The following is a 12487-nucleotide window of genomic DNA, read 5'->3' on the forward strand; positions in this document are numbered from 1 at the left end:
TTCAGGTAGTTATTCTCATAACCTTGGGTTGTTTCCTCACAAATATGTGCTGATCAGTACCCAGCTGAATACTCAAGGGGAAATGTGTGCAAATTTCTGGAGTTTTCTCCTTGACGTTCTCGTCTCTTCACTGTGCTGTCTTACAGAGAGTAGCTTTCTAGGCCTCTTTAGACTCCTCATTCTGTCTTCTTGGAAAGATTGTTTATACTTTCAATTACATAACATTTTCTCCTTTAAGCCTCTTCCAATCTGGCTTCACACTCTGAACTTCTTATGAAGTCATAAATGATCATTATTGTGCTAAAGCTGGTGGTCGATTTTTCTCTGAGTGATTTTGCCCCAATAATATTTGACCTCATCTTTTTTTAAAGTATTTTATTTATTTATTTGACAGAGATCACAAGTAGGCAGAGAGGCAGGCAGAGAGAGAGAGGAGGAAGCAGGCTCCCTGCTGAGCAGAGAGCCTGATGTGGGGCTTGATCCCAGGACACTGAGATGATGACCTGAGCTGAAGGTAAAGGCTTTAACCCACTGAGCCACCCAGGTGCCCTTGACCTCATCTTTTACTAGTTTTCCTTTCACTCACTCCATTGCTCTCTTTAACTTCTTAAACCTGGTATGCATGGTTTTGCCTTGCAGTATTTACACTGGCTGTTCGTATCTTTCTTCAGATATCTATCTGCCTGCCTTAACTCACCCCCTTTTATAAACTCTTAAATTTTCAATAACCGTGATCATTTACTTAAAACTGCAACAACTTTTTATGATAACCAGTCTCTAAAGATGACCCTCAGCGACCTTCGTGTAGCCTCCGCATCTTGAATCTGGGTCAGACTGTGGCTTATTTATAACTAATAGAAGTATCAGATGTGACAATCTAGAACTTCTGAGGCTAAGTCAAAGGAAGCTTTGCAGCTTCTGTCTTGGCTTCTTGAAATACTAGCTTTCAAGATGGTCATTGAAAGCACTCTCTCAGAATCCAACCTCCATGATATGATGTCAGAGTCACATGGAGAGGCCACGTATAGGCTCTTTTGTTTAGTAACCTCAGCTTACTTCAGCTGCTGGCCATGTGACTAAGCAATCTTGGACCTCTAGCCCAGAAAAAATCCTTGACTAAAATCTTTCTGTAAACACATGAGAAACCCAAGCAACCAACTAACTGAGCCCAGTTAAAACACAGTACTGTAGAAGGTAATACATTGTTTTTGTATTAAACAAAAAGAAGGTAATACATTGCCACTAAGTTTTTGAGTAGTTTATAGTGAAGAATAACTGAAAGAAAATCCCTTTTGTCCTGTTTAATTTCAAATCTCCTGCTCTATTTTTCCTTGTTCCTCTGAGCAATTATTCTTCTTTAACAGATTGCATAATTTACCACTTTATTATGTTTCATATTCATTTTTGTATGGCTGTCGCAACCAGATTAAAACTCTAAGAAGATGCCAATCTGCTTTCTTCCATAATATATGTTAATTGGTATGACATATTATATGCATGGTATAGAGTTAGGATTCGATAAATATTTGTAGAAAGCATGAATGAAAAAGGCAGTATTCTATCAACAAGACAAGAATCATTCTGGAGATAATCACAAATCCAACTTAAATGTGACACATTCTGAAAAACAAATGCTAAAATAAGACATCAATAAACATCACAGAGTGTCTTCTAAATTGGGGAATTATAAATAACAAACTGGAAGGTAACTTAGGAAAACTGGAAACTACTTGAAATTATTTTCAAATATTAGAACATTATAAGACTCTTGGTAGTAATTCTATGTTAATAAAAATTTTTATAGAGTCATCATGAACAAAAGATGTAGATCTTTTTACTCAAAAGTAACGAAACAAAATTTAAAATGAGAAGCTTATAGCCGTAGTTTTTTTAATAGAAGGCTTTGTTGCAGAGCCTTTTTTTGAGTGATTAAAGAGTAAACATAATTTGAGTTATACATGTTTATTAACATCAGTTTGGCATTATTTAATGGAATGCCTGCTGGAGATTGACCTGCATTTGTGCTCAAAATATGTAAGATATATTTTTTTTAAAAAGAGAAAAGGATAGTGATTTATTATGTTTGGTGTCTAAACAGAGCTCGATAGCTTTTTGTGAAAGAGTGCTGTGTTACTATTTCTTTAAGTACATTTTATTTTGAAAATTATATTTCAATTCTTAGTTAAATAAGTGATATGAAGAATGGCTGAGTTTTTTAAGGAAAAAATACTTTTTAAGAATGTTCACTGAAAGCCTTTTAAAAATACAGGATCTGAATTAAAAAAAAAAACATTGAGGCAGATTTTTTTGTTTATTCATTTGTTTTTAATTTTTATTTTTATTAACATATAATGTATTATTATCCCCAGGAATATAGGTCTGTGAATCACCAGGCTTACACATTTCTCAGCACTCACCATAGCACATACCCTCCCCAATGTTTATAATCCAACCAACCCTTTCCCTACCTCCTGCCCTCCAGCAACCCTCAGTTTGTTTTGTGAGATTAAGAGTCTCTTATGATTTGTCTCCCTCCTGATCCCATCTTGTTTCATTTTTTCCTTCCCTACTTCCCAAATCCCTGACTCTGCCTCTCAAATTCCTCATATTAGGGAGATCTTATGATAATTGTCTTTCTCTGATTGACTTATTTCACTCAGTGTGATATCTAGTTTCATCTATGTTGTTGCAATAGGCAAGATTTCATTTCTTTTGATGGCTGCATAGTAATCCAGTGTGTGTGTGTGTGTGTGTGTGTGTGTGTGTGTGTGTGTGTATCTCACATCTTCTTCATCCATTCATCTGTTGATGGACATTTAGGATCTTTCCATAGTTTGGCTATTATGGACATTACTGCCATAAATATTGGGGTGCAATTGCTCCTTTGGATAACTACACTTGTATCTTTAGGGTAAATACCCGGTAGTGTGATTGTTGGGCTCTATCTATTTTTACCTTTTTGAGGAACCTCCATGCTGTTTTCTAGAGTGGCTGCACCAACTTCGATACCCACCAACAGTGTAGGAAGGCTCTCCTTTCTCCGCACCCTCCCTAGCATCTGTCCTTTTCTGACTTGTTAATTTTAGCCATTGTGACTGGTGTGAAGTGGTGTCTCATTGTGGTTTTGATTTGTATTTCCCTGATGCCAAATGATGTGGAGCACTTTTTCATGTGTCTATTGGCCATCTGGATGTCTTCTTGGAGGAAATGTCTGTTCATGTCTTCTGCCCATTTCCTGATAGGATTATTTGTTCTTTGGGGGTTGAGTTTGATAAGTTCTTTATAGATTTTGGATACTGACCCTTTATCTGACATGTCATTTGCAAATATCTTCTCCCATTCTGTCACTTGTCTTTTGGTTTTATTGACTTTTCTTTGCTGTGCAAAAGCTTTTGTTCTTCATGAAGTCCCAGTAGTTCATTTTTGCCCTTGCATCCCTTGCCTTTGGCAATGTTTCTAGGAAGAAATTGCTGTACCTGAGATTGAAGAGGTTGCTGCCTGTGTACTCCTCAAGGATTTTGATGGATTCCTGTCTCACATTGAGGTCTTTCGTCTGCTTTGAGCCTATATTTATGTGTGGTGTAAGGAAATGTTCCAGTTCCATTCTTCTGCATGGGGCTGTCCAATTTTCCCTACACCATTGTTGAAGAGACTGTCTTTTTTCCATTGGACTTACCTTCCTGCTTTGTCAAAGATTAGTTGACCATAGGGTTGAGGGTCCATTTCTGGACTCTATTCTGTTCCATTGATCTGTGTGTCTGTTTGTGTGCCAGTACCACACTGTCTTGATGATGACAGCTTTGTAATAGCGATAGAAGTCTGGAATTGTGATGCCACTAAACTTGGTTTTCTTTTTAACATTCCTCTGACTATTTGGGGTCTTTTCTTGTTCCATATAAATTTTAGGATTATTTGTTCCATTTCTGTGAAAAAAGTTGATGGTATTTTGATAGGGATTGCATTAAATGCATAGATTGCTCTAGATAGTGTAGAGATTTTCACAATATATGTTCTTCCAATTCATGGGCATGGAACACTTTTCCATTTCTCTGTGTCTTCAATTTCTTGCAGGAGTATTCTATAGTTTTCTGAGTACAGATTCTTTGCCTCTTTAGTTAGGTTTATGCCTAAGTATCTTATGGTTTTGGGTGCAATTGTAACTAGGATTGATTCCTTAATTTCCCTTTCTTCTGTCTTGCTGTTGGTGTATAGAAATGCAACTTATTTCTGTGCATTGATTTTATATCTTGACACTTTACTGAATTCCTGTACAAGTTCTAGCAGATATGGAGTGGAGTCTTTTGGATTTTCCACATATAGTATCATATCATCTGCAAAGAGTGATATTTTGACTTCTTCTTTCCTGATTTGGGTGCCTTTAATTTCTTTTTGTTGTCTGATTGCTGAGGTTAAGACTTCTAGTACTGTGTTGAATAGGAGTGGTGATAATGGACACCCCTGCTGTGGTCCTGACCTTAGCAGAAAAGCTCTCAGTTTTTCTCCATTGGGAATGATATTTGCGGGTGGGTTTTTCATAGATGGCTTTGATGATATTGAGGTACATACCCTCTATCCCTATACTTGATCCCTATGATCAAGAAAGGATGCTGTACTTTGTCAAATGCTTTTTCAGCTTCTATTAAGAGTATCATATAATTCTTGTTCTTTTTATTTTATTAATATATTATATCACATCAATTGATTTGTGGATGTTGAACCAACCTTGCAGCCCTGGAATAAATCCCACTTGATTGTGGTGAATAATCCTTTTAATGTACTGTTGGATCCTATTGGCTAGTATTTTGGTGAGAATTTTCGCACCTGCGTTCATCAAGCATATTGGTCTGTAATTCTCTTTTTTGAAAAGATCTTTGTCTGCTTTTGGGATCAAGGTAATGCTGGCCTCATAAAATGTGTTTGGAAGTTTTCCTTCCATTTCTATTTTATTGGAATAGTTTTAGGAGAATAGGTATTAATTCTTCTTTAAATGTTCAGTAGAATTCCCCTGTTAAGCGGTCTGGCCCTGGGCTCATGTTTGTTGGGAGAGTTTTGATGACTGCTTCAATCTCCTTACTGGTTATGGGTCTGTTCAGGTTTTCTATTTTTTCCTTTTTCAGTTTTGGTAGTTTATATGTCTCTAAGAATGCATCCACTTCTTCCAGAATGTCAAATTTGCTAGCAATATTTGCTCATAATATGTTCTTATAATTGTTTGTATTTTTTTATCTCTCCTCTTTCATTTATGAATTTATTTTGGGGGGTTCTTTCTCTTTTATTTTTGATAAGTGTGTCCAGGGTTTATCAATCTTATTAATTTTTTCAAAGAACCAGCTCCTAGTTTCATTGATTTGTTCTACTGGTTTTGTTGTTGTTGTTGTTTTTTGTTTCTATTTCATTGATTTCTGCTCTGATCTTTATTATTTCTCTTCTCCTGCTGGGTTTAGGCTTTCTTTGCTGCTCTTTCTCCAGCTCCTTTAGGTGTACGGTTAGGCTGTATATTTGAGACCTTTCTTGTTTCTTGAGCAAGGCTTGTATTGCTATATACTTTCCTCTGAGGACCACCTTTGCTGTGTCCCAAAGATTTTAAACAGTTGTGTTTTCATTATTATTTGTTTCCGTAAATTTTTTTCAATTCTTCTTTAATTTCCTTGTCACCCCTTTCATTCTTTAGTAGGATGCTCTTTAGCCTCCATGTATCTTGGTTCTGTCCAACTTTCCTCTTGTGATTGAGTTCTAGTTTCAGAGCACTGTGGTCTGAAAATATGCAGGGAATGATTCCAATCTTTTGGTACCAATTGAGACCTGATTTGTGACCCAGGATGTGATCTCCTCTGGAGAATGTTCCATGTGCACTAGAATGTGTATTTTTTTTTTTTTTTTTTGCTTTGGGATGGAATGTTCTGAATATATCTGAGATGTCCATCTGGTCCAGTGTGTCATTTAAAGCCTTTAATTCCTTGTTGATCTTTTCTTGGATTATCTGTCCATTTCAGTGAGGGGGTTTTAAAGTCCCTTACTATTTTTGTATTACTGCCGATGTGTTTCTTTGATTTTGTTATTAATTGGTTTATATAGTTGGCTGCTTACATGTTAGGAGTATAGATACTTAAAATTGTTAAATTCTTGTTGGCCAGACCCTTTGAGTATGATATAGTGTCCTTCCTCACCTCTTATTATAGTCTTTGGCTTAAAATCTAATTGATCTGATACAAAGATTGCCATTCCAGCTTTCTTTTGATGTCCATGAGCATGGTAAATTATTTTCCACCCCTTCACTTTAAATCTGGAGGTGTCTTTGGGTCTAAAATGAGTTCCTTGTAGACAGCATATTGATTTTTTTTTTTTTTAAATCCATTCTGATACCCATTGTCTTTTGATTGGGGCATTTAGCTCATTTACATTCAAGATAATGATTGAGAGATATGAATTTAGTGTCATTGCATTGGCTTTAAGGAGACTATTACTGTATATTGTCTTTGTTCTTTTCTGGCCTGTAACTTTTAGGTTCTCTGTTTGCTTAGAGGACCCTTTTCAATATTTCCTGTAGGGCTGATTAGGTGTTGCAAATTCTTTTAATTTTGGTTTGTCCTGGAAGCTTTTTATCTCTCCAATTTTCAATGATAGCCTAGCTGGATATAATATTCTTTGCTGTGTATTTTTCTCATTTAGTGCTCTGAATATATCATGCCAGTTCTTTCTGGACTGACAGCTTTCTGTGGATAAGTCTGCTGCCAATCTATTATTTTATCATTGTATGTTACAGATCTCTTGTCCCAGGGTGCTTTCAGGATTTTCCCTTTGTCACTAAGATTTGTATGTTTTACTATTAGATGATGGGGTGTGGACCTATTTTTATTGATTTTTGAGGGGATTCTCTGTGCCTCCTGGATTTTACATTTGTTCCCTTTGCCGTATTAGGGAGATTCTCTACTATAATTCCCTCCAATATACCTTCTGCACCCCTCTCTCTTCTTCTTCTGGGATCCCAACTATTCTAATATGATTTCATCTTACAGTAGCACTTATCTCTTGAATTCTCCCCTTGTGGTCCAGTAGTTGTTTGCTTCTCTTCTGCTCAGCTTCTTTATTCTCTGTCATTTGGTCTTCTATATCACTAATTCTCTCTTCTGCCTCATTTATCCTAGCAGTAAGAGCCTCCATTTTTGTTGCACCTCATTAATAGCTTTTCTGATTTCAGCTTGGTTAGATTTTAGTGCTTTTAGTACTCCATAAATGACTTTTATTTCTCCAGACAGGGTTTCTCTTATGTCTTCCATGCTTTTTTCCAAGCCCAGCTAGCACCTTGAGAATCGTCATTCTGAACTCTGGATTTGACATATTACCAATGTCCATATTGATTAGGTTCCTAGCCTTCGGTTCTGTCTCTTGTTCTTTTTTCTGTGGTTTTTCTGCCTTGTCATTTTATCCAGACAAGAATATATGAATGAGAGAATAAAATACTCTAAGAGTGGCAAAGACCTCAGAAAAATGTACACTGACCAAATCAGAAGAGACCTGAAATCAGGGGGAGAAGAAAGGGTATAAAAAGAATTAAAAAAAAAAAAAGTAAAAGAAAAATTACACACACACACACACACTGAAGAATGGAGCAGAGCCCACCCACTTGATTTTTGAGTGTATTTTGGTCTCTTAAAAGAAACTAACTCCCAATATTTTAAAGAAATGTGGCTCAGTGGATTAAGCCACTGCCTTCGGCTCAGGTCATGATCTCAGGGTCCTGAGATCAAGTCCTGCATCGGGCTCTCTGCTCAGCAGGTTGCCTGCTTCCTCCTCTCTCTCTCTCTGCCTGCCTCTCTGCCTACTTGTGATCGCTCTCTGTCAAATAAATAAATAAAATCTTTAAAAAGACATATATATACAAAAATAGGGATAAACATGATGAAGGGATGGACTATGACTATAAAGATGAAAATTTTTTTAAATATCTAAAAAAGGAAATGATAAGATAATTTGGTTTGAAAAAGAAAGAAAAAGAAAGTGGAGAGAAATTTGCTCAGGCTGGGGACCTTGAATAAAGACCTGTGCTAGATTTAGGGTATATTTTAATCTTTTAGAAGAAATTATATCCCAAAAAAATTTTAGAAGAATAAACCCTATTTGTATACAAAAAATAAATTTAGATACAATGAAGGATAAAATATGACTATAATAATGAAGGTTTAAAAATATTTTTTTAAGAAAGGTATTGTTAAGATAAATTAGTTAAAAAACGTTAAAAGAGGAAAAGTTGAAAACATTAGAATAAGAAAGAAAAAAATCAATTAATTAACTTTGCAAGACTAAAAGAATCATGGGGAGAAAGCCATGAATTCTATGTTTTGCTTTCCCCTCCTCTGGAATTCTGCTGTTCTTGATCAGTGAGCTTGGTCTTGGCTGCATGTTCTTGTTGATCTTCTGTGGCAGGGGCCTGTTGTAGTGATTCTCAAATGACTTTGCCCAAGTCATAATTGCACCGCCCTTGCCAGGGGCTGGGCTAAATAATCTTCTTGGGTTTGCTCTTGGGAGCTTTTATTCCCTGAATACTTTCCGTAGAGCTCTGGAGGTCAGAAATGAAAATGACCTCCTCCCAATCTCCAGCCCAGAGGAGCCGAGATCTCAGTGCCCCACTCCTCAGTGCACCCTCAGAGAAAAGTGCTCAATAATTCCTGTTTCCTTGGTCTCCGGCTGCAGTCAGGCTCACCTGGCCTGTGACCAAGCATTTCTGTCTCTGGCACATGCCCCATCTGGAGTCTCCAAACCCAGCAAGTTCCTGCTGCTCTGCTCTTAGGCGGATAAAGGTGGGTCTCCCCAGGTCTACCACTTGTGGGGTCCCTGCTCAAAGATCAGTGCCACAGATCACAGTTTAAGATAACCCCATGCTAAGAGCTCACTCCTCGGCTCTGTCTCTGTAGCTGGCTTCCCCACGCTGATACCTGTGAGCTCTACTACACTCAGACACCCCCAATCCTCCTGTGATTCCATAGGTCCTGAGAACACGCTGTCTCCTCAAGGGCTTCACCCCGCTTAGCCTCTGGAGTGATGTCCCTCAATTGAGCAGACTTTTGAAAGTTTGAATTTTGTGCTCCATTGCTCCACCACTTACCAGGAGCTGGCCCCTCCTGCCATGGTCTATCTTCCCATAGATTCAGATTCACTTCTCTGCCTGTCCTACTTTTCAGAAAGTAGTCGATTTTCTGTTTCTAGAATTGCTGCTGCTCTTCTCTTTGATCCCCTGTTGGGTTTGTAGGTGTTCAAAATGGTTTGATAACTATCTAGCTGAACTCCTGTGACCTGATGTCATCTCAGTCTGCTACTCCTCCACCATCTTGACTCCTCCCCCAAAGGTACATTTATTTTTTAATATATAACTAGAATCTTAATATCACTGTAAAAGAATCATCAATATTTGACTTCTACTTCACATGTCAACATGCATTGCTAAGCAAACCATAACAAAGAAAAATGCTGACCATGTTTCTGTAAGCTTGGGATGTATGTAAATTTTATATTAATCCTCTTTGAAATCTTCTCAACTTGAACACCTTGCAAGTCTGAGTGGCTAATTTATCAATTCTCGTGCTCAGTGATTTTAGTCATTGGGCACATGCAACTTAAAGCAATGAGGCAAAACTATTAGGGCTATGTAGAAACATCAGTTTGGAGATAGAGCACAGAATCAGCACACAGATTGAGATGTCATAATGTGAGCAAAGGGCAAAGGCTAAAATCTAGGCTATATTTGGAGCAAAACCAAAGTTAAGAACAGGCTTCACTACAGCACACTGAAACTCATGTTTTACTTGTTTGCTTTATAGAGAGGACAATTTCTCATTTATTTACCTTTGCACCATACAACCTGCACATTAAACACACACACACACACACACACACACAACAATGGCATTAAACAAGAACACATGATGTTATTTGCTAAAAAAATGTTATTTTAAAGGGCTGTTAACAAATTCTAACCTAACATTACCCTTATCCTATATTTTTTACCTTACAGAATGGAGTATCATGACAACTAAGTATTAAGTAAAGTCAATAAAGTGCCAAGTTGCCCTTGTGGAAATGAAGCTTTATACACAGGAAAAAAATGCTGTATTTCTATCTTAGGCTAATTCTTTCAACCATGCTTAGTTACCAGCTGCCAAAGCCTTCATTTTTCACTCTTTCATTTTATACCTTTTTATTGTCTACATTGTACCTGGTACTGGTTTAGCTTCTTGGGTCACAGAAATGAATAACACATATCTTTATACACAGAGTGACTTGAGATTATCTAGATGGTTTTGGTGGTAGAACACTTCTTTAGTGGGATGCTAAATATTTGCATTTCCAGCTTTAATTCAGGAAAACCAAATGCACAGGACCTGAGATAGGGTAAAATGAGTGAAGTGGACATAGTGGGCACTTGTAAGTCCTATCTAAATGGGGCAGCTACCACTCACCTCTACTAGATAGTTGTCATGCTAGAATGTGGGTCGAAGGATGCCAAGTATTTTATTCATAGAAGAAAACCTAGAAATATGTATTTCATGTCAAATCTCTTAACAAATAAATATTGAAATTTACTTCATTATTTTGTGCTCTATGTAAGGCAAAACAAAGAAGAAAAACTCCACCACACACACACACATACACACACATGCACGCACACACACACAAACACACACATCTGTAGATTAAATTTCATCCAGTTTACTAGTTGGAGGTGAGGGTTCTACTCTAATTTTTTCCAAACAATGGCCATCAGGAGAAATTCTCTAAAATTTCCTTACTTTCCTCAACTACCAAATTACACTAACAAGGTAGCAGAGGAAAAAAATGCTGTATTTCTATCTTAGGCTAATTCTTTCAACCATGCTTAGTTACCAGCTGCCAAAGCCTTCATTTTTCACTCTTTCATTTTATACCTATTTATTGTCTACATTGTACCTGGTACTGGTTTAGCTTCTTGGGTCACAGAAATGAATAACACATATCTTAATATCCTATTCTCAGAAAGCTTATATTCTGTAGGAGGGTGGAGATGATGAGCTGATATGAAAATATGATTAGTTTCATTTAGTAATAAATGCTTTGAAAAATATTAAGATATTAAGACAATCTATTAGATAGATTGGTAATCTATTAGATAATAGGTACCTGGGTGGGTCCTTTTATTTTTTTAAGTTTTTGTTTAAATTCTAGTTAGTTAACATACAGTATAATACTAATTTCAGGTATACAGCACAGTGATTCAACACTTCCACACAACACCCAGTGCTCCTCACAAGTGCAATCCTTATTCCCCACAATGCACTTAACCCATCCTCCCCACTCCCCACCCCCCATCTCCCTTCTGGCAATCATTGGTTTGTTATCTATAGTCAAGAATCCTTTTCTTGGTTTGCTTCTCTCTTGCTCCCCCCACTTTGGTTGTTTGTTCAATTTCTTAAATTTCACCTATTAATGAAGCCACATGGTATTTGTCTTTCTCTGACTGACTTATTTTGCTTAGCATAATACTCTTTAGCTCCATGCATGACATTTCAAATGGCAAAATTTCTTTATTTTTTTGAGATGGAATCAGAGTTAAGTTTTGGGCGTGTTAAATCTGAGATGCTTATTAGACATGCAAGTAGGGATGTCTAATTGGCAGTTGGAAATACGAGTTTAGAGTTCAGAAGAGAGGTTATCACTGCCATTAATATTTGAGACCCAGTAGTATATGGGTTATAAAGCCATGGGACCAGGTGAAATAATTTTAGGAGACATTAAGAAAAAAGGAAAAAAAAAAACACCCAGTGCATAGCTCTGGGACACTTCAATGTTTACATGAAAGAGGAGTTTTGATAATAGAAGGATCAATGGAAGGAACTGAGAAATACCTTGTGAGGTAGGGGAAAAGCCAAGGAAGAGTGATGCCACAGAATCCAAGAAAAATTAGTTCAAGAAGAAACAAAAGTTCAACTGTTTGGCTGGAGATCCAGTAAAATTAAAACAGTGAATAGCTGTTGAAATTAGCATAGGAGCATGGGGGTCATTTGTTCCAAGAGATATTTCAGCTGAATGATGGAGTGATATGGGGAGAGACTGACTCTGAATGCAACTTTATCTTAAAAGTATTCCTCTTTTATTCTCCTCAATTCATTGAATGATACCACAAAATTATTCAAGCAGGGGGAAAAAACACCTAAGCATTACGCTTGTTCCTTTCTTTTACTTATCTCCTGCATCAAATGGATCAACAAGTGTTTCATCTTCTAAATATATTCTTAATCAGTCCATAATTATTTTTCTTTATCTCTTTGAAGGAGAAAAGACAGACGATAAACAGCATCTCCCAATAAGTGTATTGTGAAAGGGAACCAAGAGGAATAATAGCTGCAGGGAAGTGTGTTTAAAAAAGCTGGTTTTCTAAAGTAAGAAGATTTTAGAATATGTATGCTCCTAGGATTTGATTCATTAAAAATGATGCAAAAGGGCAGACAATTGGAGG

At 36.9% G+C, this 12487-nt stretch overlaps 1 protein-coding gene across 1 annotated transcript in view; it reads left to right on the top strand.

Moving 5' to 3' along the window:
* The window catches only part of SPAG16 (sperm associated antigen 16), a 1041622-nt gene that overhangs the window by 315177 nt on the left and 713958 nt on the right, over positions 1–12487 (top strand). The window lies entirely within an intron of this gene.

This window comes from Neovison vison, chromosome 3 (genome assembly GCF_020171115.1).
Source record: "Neovison vison isolate M4711 chromosome 3, ASM_NN_V1, whole genome shotgun sequence".
Lineage (NCBI taxonomy): Eukaryota > Metazoa > Chordata > Mammalia > Carnivora > Mustelidae > Neogale > Neogale vison.